The sequence below is a fragment of the Melospiza georgiana genome, chromosome 6, assembly GCF_028018845.1.
Source record: "Melospiza georgiana isolate bMelGeo1 chromosome 6, bMelGeo1.pri, whole genome shotgun sequence".
NCBI lineage: Eukaryota > Metazoa > Chordata > Aves > Passeriformes > Passerellidae > Melospiza > Melospiza georgiana.
In genome coordinates this window covers 56736351-56754151 of record NC_080435.1, presented here as the reverse complement: position 1 = coordinate 56754151, position 17801 = coordinate 56736351, and positions in this window count along the sequence as shown.

Here is a 17801-nt window from a genome sequence, read left to right as displayed (position 1 = left end):
TTATAAAACAGGCCCCAGCACAGAAAAGGTGGTGCTGGGAGACTCCAGAGGGGAGGTTGTTTCATGGAGAAGCCAGCCTGTGGGAGGTGAATGCACTGTCAGAGAAGTGGGGATGAAGGGAGCTGTGAAGGAAGCGAGGCTACGTGGTCGCTGGTTTGGAAGTGTCCCCTACAATGTGGGTCTCCTGAGGAGCATGTGCCCGTGGGGGCTACACAGCCCCCAGCAATACCTGGGCTGGATGCTGTTAAATAAGGTTTTAAGAGTCAGAAGACAAAGCATTATAGGCTGGAGGGGCTGGGACTGCAAGGCTGCAGCAAAGGACTCTTTCTTGCCCTGCCTGCAGGCTGCTGAGCCCAGCAGGGCCCCGCTCTGTCATTAGAGCTTACTCAGAGCCACTTCAGCCCAAATCACCAATATGATGGTTGACTGGCAGGGGCTTTGGAGGGGGAAAACGGCAATTACAAACTAAATGGAAAGGAGGAAATAATGGAAAAATGGAAGTTACAGAACAGAACTGACCACAGAGTGGAAAGGGACTTTGTGGAAACTAATAAAGCATCATTACCTTTGCTAGAAGTACATGGAGCACTGCAGCTGTAGAATGTGAATCATAAAAAGTCATGCCTGCCCCATGCTGGCCATAGACCTTGGACCAGATCATGCTGGCCTTTTCTAGCAGCCTTTTCTCTGTTCTTCCACAAAAGTACAGAGGGAAATTTATTGCTGTTCCCATATTCTGCCCATTCCCCTCCTTCCACTTGATAGCATCATCATGCAAATACATCTAATTCAATTTTTCTACCACTTGCTGAAGAAAGGTAGTCTCTATAAACTCTGAATCCCCATGGCTGTCAGAGAGTTGAGGACAGGGGACAAAGTTAATTCATTTTCACTTCTCTCTAGGTAGTTTTTTTATTTCAATTTTCCTTAACAATATGTATTCAGTGACCCTTCTTGCTTTTCCACCAGGGATCTGATTACCTTGTAGCAGTCCAACATAGTTTTCTATGGGTATTAACCAAGCCATAAGAACTAGTGATAGAAATAAATCTACTTTAAACTACTTCAGCTGTAACAATGTACAGAAGCCCTTATTTACTGTGAAATTAAACAAGGACAGATACCTGTTTACAATCCTTGGTGTGAAGCCAGCAAATGTGTTTCATTACTATGGCTAGAAAGAAAAACATCCTCTATAGACTTTTTTTTTACTTAAGGAAAAGAATTAAAAGAAGTGGAATGACCTGACTTCTTGTGTTAGACTAAAAACTTGAAGCAGGGAAAATAGGATGACTTGGTTAAAAAAAAGGTCTTGAATAATGTTCAGAAACAAATTTCTCAACAAGCACTAAGTTGTTCCATGTACCTGCATTTTTACTGAATATTTGGGAAGAAAAGCTTGAAATGCCAACAATCATCCCTTTAAAAGAGGGAAAAGAAAGAAGAAATAAAAAAGCCATTAGCTAACTGCTGTGTGTCAGCTGGTGAGCTTGATCAGTGGTGCATTTTACAGGGTTGTGCACTGTCATTATAGCAGTTGATTGTCCCTCAGAAATAAAATATTAGCATGCATCTGACTGCAGAAGTTCAATAATAATAATAATAGCAGATAGTGGTAATACATTGCAACCAGGGACAGTCAGCAGCAGCAGCAAAGTACTGACTAATTGTCTGTTTGAGGCCCATCTTGTCCCTCTTAATTTAGCCAGCTGCCAAGAATTGCTTTTATGTTCTGTTCCAGATATCTGGGTTGGAATGGATGCTCTGACTTCCTCCACTCTGTCCATGTCTTCCTTGGAATAGATAATTGTGACTTTTAATTCCAACCTAAGGAAGTCTTGCCCACTATGCAAACTACTTATTCAAAAGCAGATGGTAAGCCAAGGGTATTGCTTTAGGGTGGTGCTAGTGGGATGACCAAAAGCCCTAAAGCCCTAAAGGTCTGATGCACATCTATATTGTAAACTCAGAGTAGAGATGGTTTTGTGGTTGTGGGCTCGTTGTTGTGAGACATGGGATTTCTAGATGAAAAAAACCCCAGATAAGCAGTGCAGGGTGTGCCAGCAAACAATTAGTGTCCTGAAACCACAGAATCATGGAGTGGCTGGAAGGGCCCTTAAAGACTTTATTCCAACCTCACTGCTGTGGGGAGGGACGCCTTGCCCCAGTCCAGGTTGCTCAAGACATTGAATCCTGCATTTCTGATTGACATCCTGCATTTCTGATTGACAGCCTGCATTTCTGATTGACAGCCTGCTTACCTTTCCTTCCACTTGCCTGCACATTCTTGGTCTCTCTAGCCCCTGTGATTTTCTGCTTTGGTCTCCTGAGGGTTGGCAGTGCAGCTGGGCTCAGGGGTGCAGGTCAGCTCTGCCCCTCTCTCAGCCATCAGCTGCCCCTGTTTAAACCCCTGTAATGGGGGAGCCCTGCTGCAGGACAGGACTCATTATCACCAAAACACTGTGTGCTAATGACTCTAAAAGCTTCTGGAGGGAGCTCGTGGTTTTCCAGCTCCCAGGGTGGGTGGAGTGCTGTATCTCACGGTATCAGTGTCCCCTTTGCTGGGCTGGGCTTGCTGAAGTGCACGTTTCAGTGGGAAAGGGAAGACAAATGGATAGATTTCTAATTTCTTGCCTGTTCCTTCCACAAACAACCCTTCCCTCGAGCCTGCAGATTTATCACAGCTGAGAGGGAATTCTGTGGCAGCTTCTTATTAAAATATTGGCAGCCTATTACTGCTCCTTACAAATGATGCAGATGGATCACTGACTGAAGCAGTGCTGAAAGGCAGCTCTGTCTGAGGTGAAGTGCTCTTTGTCCATCATGGCTACCTGCACTTTCCCTTGCTGCAAAGCAGATTTTATTTTTTGTTTTTTAGATACTTTTCCTACCTCAGCAAATCAACATCTTAAAAGTTATTCCAAAGGCTCCCTTATCTTTTAACAAATATCTATGGTCTGTGGCTCTCCTGACCTTGAATTGGTTACCCGTGCATTTCTCACATCAAGATTAGATTATTGCCACTGCCTCCTGACAGCCTGGCCTGATAAGACCCTGCACAATTTCCAGCTGGTGCTGAATGCTGCTGCCAGGCTCCTGTAATAGAGAGATGAGCTCCACATTTCACCCCTGTCCAAAGCTCTGTGTTATTTGCCAGTTAAGCAATATATTGACTTGAAGAATTCCCCATTAAAGACAAACTGCCCTTTTTATCCACATTTACACACGTGACTGCTTTGAAAAGTGAGGTGGAACAGGGAGAGGTGCTGGGAAGGGCACCTGACACATGGCCTCACATTACCTGCATTAGTGACAGATTATTTGTGGCTCACCTCTAAACAGGTTGGCATGGGTCCTGCCTGTTTTCTCCTATATATTTTTAATTTCCTCACCTGAAATTGGTACCAGCGATGTCTGTAGTGTCCTGGCTGCCCTGCCCAGTGGTGTGTCCTGTGTTTTGCAGAAGGGGATGCAGGAGGTGCTCTGTGGCTCAGGCAGCAGCTCTGAGCCCTGCACTCCAGAGCTCAGCTCGCTCCAGCCTGCTGGAGGTGGATCAGGGAGCATCACACACCCTGCACCACTGTTACTGCAGAGCCTGCAGGAAACTGCATGGTGCCAGCTGAAAAATGAGTGGCAGGGGGCTTAGCAGGAGAAAGAGGTGCAGGGAATGGTTGAAATGTGTTAAAGTGCATCAACTAATGAAAACCAAGGTGGGTGAATGACTTTTTGACTTCTTAGCTGGAGATGTTCCTTTTTTATTCTGTATTTAAAAATATTTTCAGTTTCTGTGATTGGTTATAAAAAGGAAACTAGGTTTGGCATTAAAGCTGTTGATGTACTTTCTTGTGATTGGTTGTAAAAAGGAAACTAGGTTTGGCATTAAAGCTGTTATGTTCTTTCTTGTTTCTTTCTTTTTTTTTTTTTTTTTTTTTTTTTTTTTTAGAACGATAAAGTTTTACATCCTTGATATCTGGGACATACTGAGAGAGAGGAGGAACTGCAAGTTTTAACAAATAATTATCTTCCCTACTTCCCCTGGACTGACCTCTTTCCTTTCTGTTCCAAATAGGATAAATGAGCCTTTCTCCCCCAAAAAGGGATTAACCTCTCTTCCAGTCTCCAAGGGCTGGGGGATTTTCCATCACCAGAACTGTCAAATATTTTCCTAAAAGACAAGTTGTGGATTAAATCAATGTTTTGTTTGTTTTCTGTGTGTGTGTTTATCCCCCAGTGGTCAGACTTACAGCAAAAAGTGGATGCTCCAGGCCTTTTAATGTTTGACAATAAAATAGGAGTGATTGAGACAAGGTGGATGCTTCTCCTCTGTCCCTTGCTGGATCCTGAGGACACTCAGCCCTCACAACACTGAGCCTGGGGCTGTGTAAGATTCAGCACTGCTACTCCAGGATTGTACAGACACAGGCAGAATGGGTCTTCATAGAAAGTGAATTTTGCTGTCGCATCCAAGTGGGGTTTTATGTTGTTCACTAATTTTGTATTATCTGGGAACTTTTTACCTGCTATTAGCTGCACAAGCAAAAGTGAAATATCACAGACTTGGTAGAGTTACTTCTGCCTTTTCAAAGTCGTAATTCTGCAAGGGAGGAAGGATTTTGTGTTACTTTTATTATTTGAAACTGAAGAGTGGAGAAAGTGGTCAGTGAAATACAAATGTGTGTCACTGGTGAGAATCCTTTGGGGTTATATTAGTGAGCAATAGGGTAGGGAGAAGTTAGTAAAAATTATGTGGAGGTGCTTTGCTTTAACTTCCTCTGCACATCTTTTGCCAGTTTTTGTAGCTTTCTAAATCTCAATCCAAAGACTTCTCTTAAATATTACAAAGCAAAAAAAAAAAAAGAGAAATGTTTCTAAGCAGAGGAGCTCAATCTGTTTCAAGAAATATCATGTTCACCCAGCATATGCACAGTGCTCAAATTAGCTAATTTCTTATAAGCAATGATAGCTCTAGAATGCCCTTGACCTTCCAAGGAGGAGAAATTTGTACTACTGCAGTATACAGGATTTTAATATTAAAAGAGGTTAAATAGCAAAAAAGTCAAAAGCTCTTTGCTTCCTCTTTGGTAAGAAGTGAGCTAATGCCAGCAATTTCCATGGCAACTGCAAACAGACTGTCCTGTTCACTTCCATGTTATAAATAAAACAAAAATATTCTCTAAATTACATGCTGTGCCTACATGTATTTGCTATCACCATGTTCAGCAGACACTGGGAAATATTTCTGTACACATTTGTAAGAAAAAAATTACAAGATTTATGCATACTGCGTAGCCTTGGTGGGCTGTGTTCCTTTGATGAAATAATAAAAATAACCTCAAAACAATGCCACCCTTTTTATTGCTGATACTCTCTGAGTTTCACAAATAATTACAAGTCCAGAACCTATATATTTCCAGCAGCTAGTATACACAATAATAAACTTGCAAAGTTTTAAACAGGAGGAAAAAATAATTTTAAAAAGGGCAGGTGATGATTGGAACTTTTGCCTTTTATTTCTGTTGGGGTGCACACAATGGAAGGACAGTTGTTTTGTGTTCTAATTTTGTACATATTCCAGTAGACCAGACCTGCATTGTCTGCTTTCACTGCACCTTGTATTCTGTTCTGTTTCCCATAAAATAGCGCTATTTGAGTTCACAGTGATTCTTTAGGTGTGGACAAGCCTTCATCCTGCTCTTCTTTACGTCCAGGTGTCCTTCCCATGTGTACAGATACAGAGCTCTGATAAAGCTTTAGAGTGGGGGATAAAGCACATGAGCTTCTTGTGCAAGAGCAGCTCAAGAACTTTTCTGGAGGTTCCTCAGTCCCAGAGGGTGCTCAGGCAGAAGGCAGCGCCTGCAGAACATCCTGGTGCTGCTCACTGCCTGCTCTGGGAAGGGAGGTCTATTTTTTGTGGGGTGACCATCCCAAATGCCACTTCCCAGCCATAGGAGAAGGACTGGGGGATGTGAGACAAGCTCTGAGGCAGCTGCTGCTGTTATCCCAAGGCTGAGGTGACCTTGGAGGAATGTCCTGCTTTAGGGCAAATTTGGTAGAGAATTTCCAAAGGGACCCCTCCAGAAAGCAAACCCACATGGCCCCTCTCCCGAACTGGTTCGAGAAGGATTCCTCAGAGAGCAGTGGAAAGAACCTGTTTATTTAACAGGCACAGCACCCCCAGCACACAAAATGAACAATACTGGGTGACACCACTCTGAAAAAGATGACAAATTCAGAAAGTCTCTCTGGGGGTGCTCGCTCTGTTCTCAGTCCCTCAGCGCTGGGGCAGCTGCTGCCCAGAGTAGGCCCCGCTGGGCCACAAGGTGCAAACTCTCGGGGTTTGCCAGGGCCCAGCCCCGAGCAGGTTTGATTAATTCCAAAAAAAGGAAAGGAGAAACAGTCTGGGAAGAAATTTGGACTATTTAGCTAAACTAACTAATGAGCAGAAGCAAGAGCAAGGGATGGAGCAAAGCAAAACACAAAAGCAAGAAAGCAAAAGCAGCACTAAGTACTGCCCATCTGTGTCCCACCAGGCTGATAACAAAACCCAAACAAAACTTTCACTCTTCAGAGCCAGTCTTAAAGGCACAGAACATAACATCCAGTATAAACAGAACACATGAATGGGGATACAAGCATCATAACATCACCCTAGGACAGGGAATCACCAGTGCTGCTAAAAGCAGAGAGGGGCATTAGGCTGAACCTGTCACTCTCCATAAGGTCTTTGCTGGGACTGCCCTGCCCATTTGCTGCTTGTTGGGGATTCAGCAGTGCAATTGCTCACTGGCCAGAGATGCTGACACCTCACTGTGCTTCCAGGCTGCTGGCTGAGCCTGGCTGAGTAGATCACTTGACATTATGGGTTTTTAAAGCACTTTTGAACACTGAACTTGTCTCTTTTCACACACAGGTTCTTGGGCTTTACTACATCATCAAATATGTGTGCTCACATGTTGAGTTACTGTGAGATGTAAATACAGCAAAGGAGACCAGTTTCTTCTAGTGCCATTGAATTATATCTATCTCCTAACTTAAACTAGAAAATTCTGACCTGTCCTATTGCTTTCAGGGAGAAATGTCCAAAAATGTATTATTCTTCCCATGCAAAGGAATGCTTCTTGGTTTTTCACCCTCTTTATTATAAGAAAATATTAAGTCAGGTTTGCTGCTGAGTTAGTCACATTTTACTGTGCTTGTGTGTGTAAAGAAGGACACAAGTAGATATGGATTTATTTTTGTCTCATGGATGTATTTTCACTCTTGCTAAAGCTTCCACAAGTTGAAGAGAGACAGCAAATACAGCATAACAAACACCTTGGCACAGCAGTGAGGATATAATAGATTCTGTTTATCAGATATGAATTTTTTTTTCAATTAGAATTGCAGGCAAGGTTTCTAATTAGAGTACAAATTATTTCAAGTGTATTTTGCACCATTAAAAATCTGTGTAGAGGACAGTGCTACACTTGAGTCAGAGCTGGGAATCCAGCCAGGAATGTGACCCCCTTGATCCCTTCACTCTGGGATATTTAAAAGCACAATTGAGGGTGAGGCAGAGGAGGAAATGTCTCCATTTTCTGTTATTCAGTGTTGAATCCTGCCTCATGCCAGGCTTGACTCAGCTGCCTCAGGTTCCACCTTCCCCTTGCTTGCATTGGAGATCCCTGCTATTTACACTAAAGATCCCTGCAAAGCTCTTGAAATTATGCTGACAAATTTAACTGTTTTTGTGGTGTCAGACACACCATATGCTAGTCTGTGAGTTTACACTGTTTTTTAGCTTTAAGGGAATAGGGAGATGGTGAGGGCCTCTGTTAGTGCTGTACCTGCAGCAGGGAAGGAGCTTCCCATGTTGTTACCTGGGCCATATGAAGTGAAGGCTGGTGAGGATGCTCATGGTTTGGCCAAACTGGGGTTATTTTGTGAGTCAATTAGGGATTCCATCCTGTTACTCAGTGCAGAAGATGCTCTGTGGCACACCTCTCAGTGGTTTGTGTGAGGTGGGTGCTCTCCTCATGCCACAAACTGCCTGTGAAGAAGAGGGAACAATATGACCTGGATGGTGCTGCAGGGTGTTATTCAGCAGAGAGGTGTTCATGGAGGAGGAAATTTCAAATATTGTCCATAACTTATTTCTACTGTCCATACCCCAGTGCTTCCAGACACATTGTCAAGGCTCTGAGGGAATAAATGAATCTTAATGGCTCTGTTCAGCCTCACCTGGAACTCAACCCCTGCCAGAGACTCTGTTTAAACTCAAGTTTATGCCTTCAGTCTCTGCATGAGCTCTGCTGTAGGTGAACCCTCCTCCTTGGTGCTGGGCTGTAGGGATCTCCTCTCAGGGTTGGACATCCTGAATGTTCCTTGTAGGCTGTTTCTAGTCTTGCATTTCACCTCTGTTTCTGGATGGGCTTTGGACCCATGTTGTAGCCTGTCACAGACATGTTTTATGAAAAATCCTTTCCTTAGGATTTTTTCTCCTGAGAAGCTGAAAACCTCAGGAACAAAATGTAAACATTGATTATCTGCTGCTGTGGAATGCAACAGGTGCATCTGTGATTGGTCTCCTGTGGATGTTTGTAATTAATGGCCAATCACAGCACAGCTGTCCGGACTGTCTTGGTTAGTCACAAGCCTTGTTCCTTTTCTATTCTTAGCCAGCCTTCTGATGAAATCCTTTTTTCTATTCTTTTAGTATAGTTTTAATGTAATATGTATCATAAAATAATAAATCAAACCTTCTGAAACATGGAATCAACATTCTTGTCTCTTCCCTCATCCTGGGACCCCTGCAAACACCACCACAGCAGCCCTGCTTCCAGCCCTCCCTATGGCTTTATTCCATTTATTCCTGACTAGACTCCCTGCTTTTCCCCTGGATTGCTGCACCAGTTGCCTGGACTTGGACTGTGGAGAGACACCGGGATCCATCTCTGCTCACCACGTCCAGACTCTTTGGGGCTGTGCTTGGTGAGAGCACTGCCAGGGCTGGATCCCCCTTGCTCCTGGCTGTTCCTGCCTGGGGAGCAGCCATCCCTGGCCCTGCAGAGCTCTCTGCTCCTGTGACCTTCCCAGCTGCTTCCCAAAACCACCAGTGGGGCTGTGACAGCTCCATACAGCTTACTCTGGACCTCAGGGGGGATGGAGGGCAATGTGGGAACCAAGCACTGGCTGGACTGGTGAGCCACATTTCTTGCTGTTTACCAATATCTCTATAATTTAACCTTCTTACTCCATGAATAGCTGAGAGCCCAGAGCCTCTTGAGCTCTCCTGCACAGCAGTAGGCTGCACACCAGATCCCCTCTTGAGGGGACACCTCTCTCCTTGAGGATGAGAGGTTTCCTGCCACAGCAGATTCTTGGTAAGTGATTATTAGCATGATAAACTTTGAAATCTTAGCTAAAATATATAAAGGATTGATTGTGTACAAATAATCCCTTAGTCTTAGACTATTGATCAAGTCTAGGATTGAGTCTGGATCCAGCTGCACCTGAACTGTCCTTTGTAAAGCTGTTTAGGACATAAGGGATTCTTTTCTGAACCTCATGACTTTTCTGATCTCATAACAGGAGCGTCTTCCTGACAGTTTTGTTCCACCTATGAAGGAAAAACTTGCCATCAAATCTTGGTAAACAACTGCCTCATTTGCTATCACACTTTATTAAGTTGGTTGTTTACATCAATGAATATATTTCTCCTCCCCAATGGGTAGTGTGGCACTCCATCTGGACCCTTCCCAGTGCCCATGTCCTCACCAAAGTGCTGTTCCTTCCAGCCCTGATTTGTCTCCTGAGGAACATCTACCACAGAGCAGGACGTCTGTGCTTTAGTGCCCAGACCATCTCCATCAGATCTAGAGGGATTGTGAGTCTCAATATCAGCACATGGTTTGTCCCTTCTCTCCTGGCATTGCCACTTCTCCAAAAGACCAAGCACCTGTGGGTATCACTTGCCCTGGACTCTTGTCACCAACAGTAGGATACAGACTGGCTTGTTCCTTCTTTTCTAGGTAATGGTGTTTTGTTAACCCCTTTATGGAGTTCTCTTCTTTGCATTGTGTGGTTGGGATGGGGAGTGTGATGAGGACATCTGGTCCTTTATCTTAATTTGGGGAGATTTAAATAATTGACGTATCTCAGTGGGGATCAAGGGAAAGGGAAAAAAAAAGATCCTTCAAGCCTCTTCAGTTGCTAAGAGACGAATGCTTCAACTTTGAAAGCCTCCATCCATGCAGGGGATATTATCCTGGCGAATTGGACTTTCAAATCTGGCAGCAAGGGAAAAAAGGTGATGCCCAAAAAATACAGGTTGCTGAGGTGATCTCATTTCAGAGACATCTGTTCTCCTGCTCTAGGAGGGCACAGGGCTGCTCTGGCTAGTGACATATGTGACCACATTATATGTAATAAGTTTCCTTGTGAGCGTTTTGCTCCTGTGCTCACAGCTTGGCCAGGTGACCTCCTTTCTTCCCTTCTTTCCGGCGCAGTTAATTTTTAACTCCTCTTTTGTGTACAAAGGCTGATTGTGCAGTCAGGCCGTGTGTAGCCCTTGCTTTGAAGCCTGGAGCAGGTTTGTATGCAGATGGAGTAGCAGTTTAAAGTTTAAATCCTGCAAGGTGCTGGATTTAAACTAAATCACCTCCCCTGGCTGGCACAGGAGGGTGAAGCCCAGAGCCTGCTCATCTGTGGTGTTTGTGTCTGCAATGGAATAGCAGCTGCCTCACTTCATAACTCCTCTGGCCCTGCAACTCCCTTCAAAAGCACTGCTGTTGATTGCCCATCAAGTGAAGCTTTAGGGAGGATGATTTAAAGGCTATGACCTCTTCTCTTTTTGATGTTCAGACTCTCTGCATCACACATGGCAGGGGAGTAAATACTAACACTATTGCACTGCTCCTCTCTCCAGCCCTGGGATGCTCACAGCATGTTTTGCAGAGGGTTGCAAGCAAACCTCTGAGCCCCTTCTGCTCTCCCCAGCCTGTAAAATGGGCTGGGGGGTTGCTGTGTGTCCAGATTGATGCTGGTCATGGTGCTCTCATTACCATTTCTGTGCTGCAGGATGTCCTACTTACAACACTGCTCTGCTGAGCCACAGTTACCCATCTGCAAAGTTTGTGTTTGCAGAGCAGAGTGGGGCAGGGTTGGGATCTGGGTCTTCCGAGTCCTGCACTGCCCTGGGGAAAGGCTTTTGCTGCCCTGGGGCTTTCAGGGTCTCTGACAAATGATGCCCCTGCAGAGACAAACATCTAGAGCTGTAGTCGCTCCTGCCTGGACACAAAGCAGTAGCAGCTTTATTTTGCAAGCATGGCTTTATGGCTTTCAGTCTCAGCCACAGTTCACCAAGAGGTGCACTTGCACATGCTTGTTTTTAAAGCATGGAAGGACTCAGAGTCTCAGAATGTAGATTCTGCCACTTGTGCCATATTAAACATCTACATCAGGTATGGGTTTGAGTGCAAACCTTCACCTTGCTGAGTTCACCTTCAGACTTTTTCTTAAAGGCAGAAGAAATGACAAAACCAAATATATTTGCAATATAAAATATATAGAATACAAAAGGCCACAGAATCCTAAAATTTTTAAGGCCAGAAAAGGCCTTTAAGATGACCAAGTCCAAGTACCAACCCAGCACCACAACCATGTCCATGATTAAATCATGTCTTCAAGTGCTGTGTCCAGATGTTGCCTGCATCTCCCAAACTCACAGTAGCTTTGGAGAATGACCAGTAGTGGCCATCTAAACTAGATGTTTTTTATTTTATTTGCTAAATAGAACAAAAAAGAAAAGCTAGAAAACACATTAAAAGTGAAAACAAGAAGATGCATGGAAAAAGGGAATAAAAAGGGGGGGTTTTGATCTTTAGCTCTGTGTCAACTTTACTCACAAACACTAGCTAATGTCAGAGGCTCTTCCCAAGACAGTTTCTTTTCAACAAGAGGACAAAGGGTCAGCCTTGCCATGGTGGCCTAGAGACTAAAGGAGGATGCAAACATCATAGGCTGTGTGTTAGAGTTCATGCTGTCCAGGTCACCTGTCCTCTGGGACTTGTGTTGGATGAGGCATCCTGCGCAGCAGTGACAGACCCATCCTGTTGCTATTTTGCTCTCTGGTTTCAGCATACCCAGTCTGGGCTTGTCACACTGGTCCCTGCCCTTCCTGTTTACCAGGTGTGATCCAAACTCAGCCATCCTCGAGCAGAGTCCCTGACCTTCCTGCTTGGGTGAAGTAAATCAGTCAATAAGTTTCATTGACTTCTCTGTGCAAAGTCACACGAGAGGCTGATTTTTATTTCTCTTGGACAATAGTGCTTGGCCATGTGGCCAGCCTCATTCTTGCTGCTTTTCTTACTGTGCAGAAAGCTCTGCATTTTCACCTGGAGAAGAACCAGCCCAAAGCATTGTAGTTTTCCAGGAAATTAAGACTCAAAGCCAAACTTTTGCAGTCTTTTTTCCAGCCTTTTTCCCCCCCTTTCCTCTGCTGCTTAATTGGAATCTCCTGACAGTGTGCATTCTTAATAGACTTTTGTGAACACAGGTCCTGAACCCTACATGGTAATGTAAAACCATTGCTCTGTGCTTTCTATAACAGATGGGAAATGTAATCTTCTGGGTCCTGTGACAGGGTCTGCTCATTATTATATGAACAATGAGAGGAGAAACATAAAAGGTGCAATGTACATTTATTTCCTGACACCTTGTTTAAAAAAGGCAATGGGCCCAATTCTTACTCCCTGTAAGAGCTGCTGAGAATACTTTGCTGTAAGAGACCTCCAACCCAAAAGGAGGATTGCTCAATATGACTGAGATATATTTTTTTAATACTCTAAATTTCTCTCATCTTCCACCTTTTTATACACCTTGTTATTCAGGCAGCTTTGAGTATTGTTGTGCATTTATCAAAAGTGGGTGGCAAGGCAAATCGTACAATTAAGTGAATCTTGGGATATTTGTCTCAGAATCTTCTTAGCCTGAAGTTTTTTGCTTCTGTCTCAGACCTGAAGATGAGCTGCAGGGCCTTTTCCAGCTGCAGCTCTGTCTGTGACATTTATTAACTTAATTTTATTTTTAAAAGACATCTCTTCCTGAAAATCTGCCTCATTCTCCCACCTCTGAGGCTGTAACAGGGGAAGATCTCTACAGGATACTTTTACTGGGGGGAACATCTTCAGAATCCATCTTTTGACTGAGAATCTGGAATCTGCTGGGATGCAAACAAATCTTCTAATGAAAGTGGATGGTGTATGGTTGCTTTGATACAGTTTGTGTGCAGCTATCCCACAGTCACAGAATTGGCAGTGCTGGAAGAGACCTTCAAGATTATTCAGTCCAACCATATCAGGTCTGTGGTGTTAAAAGCACTGAGGATTCAGACCAGACTTACTAAATATCAGGGAAAGGAACCTTAGCTATGGCTAGACTAACCAAACAACCAAAACAGTGATGGCACCTTTTCTTTTGCATTCTGCAGATATTGAAGCAGCTTGAATGACAGCCTCCAGAGAACAGAAAGAACCCAATAATGCATTTTCCTGTTGGACAATGCCTTCCCTCTTCTCCTTTACTGTGTCCTTTTCAGCCTCTGACCTGTCTGCTGGCAGCAGGCCAGCTATAAAGCCCCTGGTATCTGATCCTCTGCTATCCTCTTACCTTTCCTGCAGATCCCTGTGCTATCTGACCCTGTTTGAAGTCTCACTGTGATGGACTCCATTTCCCATATCAGCCCTGCCAGTCTGGCTGGTTTCAGCGTTTCAGCAATCTTCTGTGTGGGTTGGTGCATGACCCATAAGGAGTGCAGTTTCATGCTGGAATTGTTGTGCCCTACTTATTTCTAATCCCTCTCCACCATCAGCACCTTTCCCAAAAAGGGGAGTCGGGTTTTGCAAGCATTGCTTTGATCTGGCTTGTACCCCAGGTAACATCTGTATCAGGGTTTGCACATTGATTCCTGGTGGAAGGGTTCACAAGTCAGATTGCCTTTAAAAAGCAAGAGCTTTTTCCAATAATAATTCCTTGGTCTACTAATAAACACGCAGACACACAAACAGGCACACCTGGGTTTGGACGTGCTTACAGCAGTTCCCTCCAATCCTGCTGATTCTCTTTGTTTTAAGGGAAAATGAATGACACTGGATTCTGATCAGGAGAAGGTAATTCATCCCAGTTTTATTTGAAGATCTTTCTAAAACAAACATGGCTAATTTGAAAGTCTAAGCGCTTCAGCTATCAGAAGTGTTTAGCTCATCATATTTCATAAGTCCTAGCTAAATCCCACATAATAAAGGTTCTGTGTAGGTATTACCCTTTCCCTTTGCTATTTCACCCAGGATGAAGCCAAAACCATTGTTCCTTTGAATCCTATTTCCAGAGGGAGGTAACATCTATTGTGAAAACTGCTCTTTTAGGGTGGTGCTGTCTGGAGACAGATGTATATTACAGTGCCACCACAGCTGTGCTGTGACATGTGACATCCTGTACTGGTAATTAAGGAGTAGCATGTTGGGTCACCTTGGTGCAGTAAATCCACTTAGCAAGTTTTCCCTGAGAGGGTTTGGTACTACCCTAACCAGCCCCTCCATGCAGGAATCAGTAGATCATTTTTAAAGCCTTCCCTTCCCCCATTTTCCTCATGTTGCTGTATGTTTATTTCTAGTTACTAGTGTAGGAGTGTTGGGGAGGAAGGGAGGATGAACACTATAAAACCCTGGCTGTTTGTATTTCACAGATCTAATTACTGCATCTTGACATGGGAATGTATACAGGCACGTGAATGTATATTAGAATTGGGCAAATACAGCACAAATATATCCATGTGTGTCCTTCCAAATGAGCTAAACCAACTGAAATGTCAGTGATTGATTTTCTAGTGGCTGCAATTGCAGCCTTGCTTATTGGTTTGTTTGTGAACAGATGAGAAAGTGAGATTTTATCCCTCCGTAATTTCTGCAGAAAGCAGAAATATAGAGTAAATAATTATCCATGAAAAGTGTTTGTACAACAAATGATGCCATGTCCTTTCTGAAATTTACTTGTAATAAGGAAAATGTAAGACCACGGATCTACCCATGGGCAGTGACAAAGCTGGGATCATGCAGTGTCCCTCACCTTTGACAGTGTGTTATTTCTACTGCTCTGGCAAAGAAACAATAACCTTTTCTATTCAAGAGTCTGAAATATTTCCCAAGACTTTTTAAGGCCTTGTCTGCTCACATCCTGTGTGGGTGTTGATGTGGCAAAAGTCAGTGTCTTCTGTGCCATGGTGTGAAGCTGAGGAACTCCTTGATGCAGGATTCTGGTTGTTGGGAGTCCATATGGGATTATGGGGAGTTAATGGACAAGTTAATGGAGAAGAATTCATGCAGATTTAGCAAACACCAGCAGAGAACCTCCAGCCCCTCTGCTGCTGGAAGTCTGAGCCTCAGGCTGTGGGTGATCAGGGAGTGTTCCTGAAGCGTTTCAATACCCTGTTTTAGAGCCCTCCCCTACATATCAGCTGTAGTCCATTGATGGAGACAAGTCACCTCTCTGCTCTGTACAGCCTTCCCATCCTTGGACCCTCTGAGGGAACTGTGAGGTCTGTTAGTGAAGCTGGGATGAGTGAATTGTTGTGTGCAGCCAGCACACACAGGTCACTATGCAAGGAAATATTTTAAATCTTTGTAAACCCTTCTGGGGACAGGTTTAAGTTCTCTCTTGGATCAAGGCAGACATGAGCAGGCTATTTGTGAGATAGTTACAAAATGCAGCTTGCATTCCTAAACTGATCCATTGCACGTTTAGGAAAAATAGAATAAAAGTGATGAAAACCACTGCCTTGGCTGGTAATTTGTGATCAGACAAAAAGTTTAGGATCCTGGAATGATGACTTCTTCATCCAGCTGCAGTGCATATGCAGACACACATAAAAAATGTCACTGAATATTTTATTCCTATTAAGTTATCAATAAACTCCATGTGTTGCACAGATAACAGAAGAGACCAACGTGCTGAACAGAGGTGCCTTGTCGTCACTCTCTAGCTTTGATTCTACCCCATTCAAATCAGTAAGAATTTTGCTACTGACTTTGGCAAAATCAGGATTTTCGTCCTGAATTATCAAACTGCAGGAATTTAGGCCCATGAATTATTTTCACATGGTCCAGATTGGAACCAGAATGTTTCTTTCAGTCATAAAAAGAGGTGATACATTCCTACTGGCTCATCAGCTTAAATTTCCTCTCACGTATTCTAACAGCTAGGAAAGGGGAAGAAAAAGAACAATGAAGCAGAAGTAGTATGTTGAATTAATAATACAATTTATACACTTAAAGGAATTAAAAAAATATATTTCCATAGAAATTGCTTCAGAAATACATCAGAGGCACAAATTAGGCCCTCTGAGGTATGAGTAAATGTGAGGATGTAACACATGGTAATCGAATCATGTCATTTCATAGACACAGAGGTGATCAAAGCATTAATAAAAACTGCAGGTCACCTTGAATCAAGGATTCAGTTTTGAGTGTCAAACATTTCTTTCCAACATTTATTTTTGGCTTGTGGGGCTTGCAATGACTAGGGGAAATTTTGTCCCTGTGCATGAGTCACCAGCAGTTCAGAGGAGCACAAGGCTGAGGATGTGACTGCACATCCCCCTTGGTGGAGCTGACCCGGCCTACACCAGGCTCTGAGCAGCCCCAGACAGAGGGATAATAAGGCACAGCAAAGGGATGGGTCAGGCTGATCCTGCAGGATTCTCAGCCCAATCCTTTCCCTTCATCAGACATAAACTGTGCCAAATATAGACAGCTAAACCCCTAGGGTTTCCAGGTGGCAGAAAACTGTGGCGGGTTTTTTCCCCCTCTCAGTCTAAAACAAGCCTTCCTCTTTACTTCACACGAACCAGAAAACCCAAGGAAAGACTGTTTTTGTCACATCAACACACAGCGTTTCCGAAATGAAATCTGCTCCCCAGATGCTGCAGCTTCTCAGAGAAATAGATGATCTTGTCAGTTTTGCACTGGTAGCAGCTGCTCTGTGTCTCAGCAATTGTGGCTGGGCTGGTGCCAGTGCCAGCCAGGCTCTCACAGCCCCAGCTCTCTGTCAGAGACCAATCCCCTGGCACTGCTGCTCGTCTGTCCCAGCACCACTGACCTGGGGCAACCTGCAGAGGGATCTGGGCTGGTCCAGCAGCCTGTGAGGCTGTTTGGAACCTCCAAAGGTCCCAAGACTCATCCCATGGCCAAGAGTTGGAGACCAAGGCTGGAACCTCTGAAGGTCCCAAGTCCCATCCCATGGCCAAGAGTTGGAGACCAAGGCTGGAACCTCCAAAGGTCCCAAGTCCCATCCCATGGCCAAGAGTTGGAGACCAAGGCTGGAACCTCCAAAGGTCCCAAGTCCCATTCCATGGCCAAGAGTTGGAGACCAAGGCTCTTCTGCCCTGGAGTGATGTGCTGGATGCCATGCCCCAGATCCAGAGCCTCAGGACATCCCATCCTCAGCCCTGCACCGCCCATCTCATGGGTCCTTCCCAAACCTAGAACTCCACAGTTCCCCAAACTCTTCAGTTCCCCAAACTGCAGTTCCCCAAACTCAGGTGTATTTCCTCAGTTCTTGGGCCACAGGGTTTCCATTGCATCAGATTCCTTGGTTTCTGCAGAGGATATTTTTGGCAAAACGTGAAGGGTTTCCTCAGATGTAGTTACAGCCTCTTGGCTGTGGTGTGGTTCCTGATTTATGTGGGGAAGAGTAAGACAAACCAGCCCCTGAAAATGCTTCAGTAGACCTAGTTAGGAGAGGCCTTGTTTTCATGTTGCAAGAGTTGA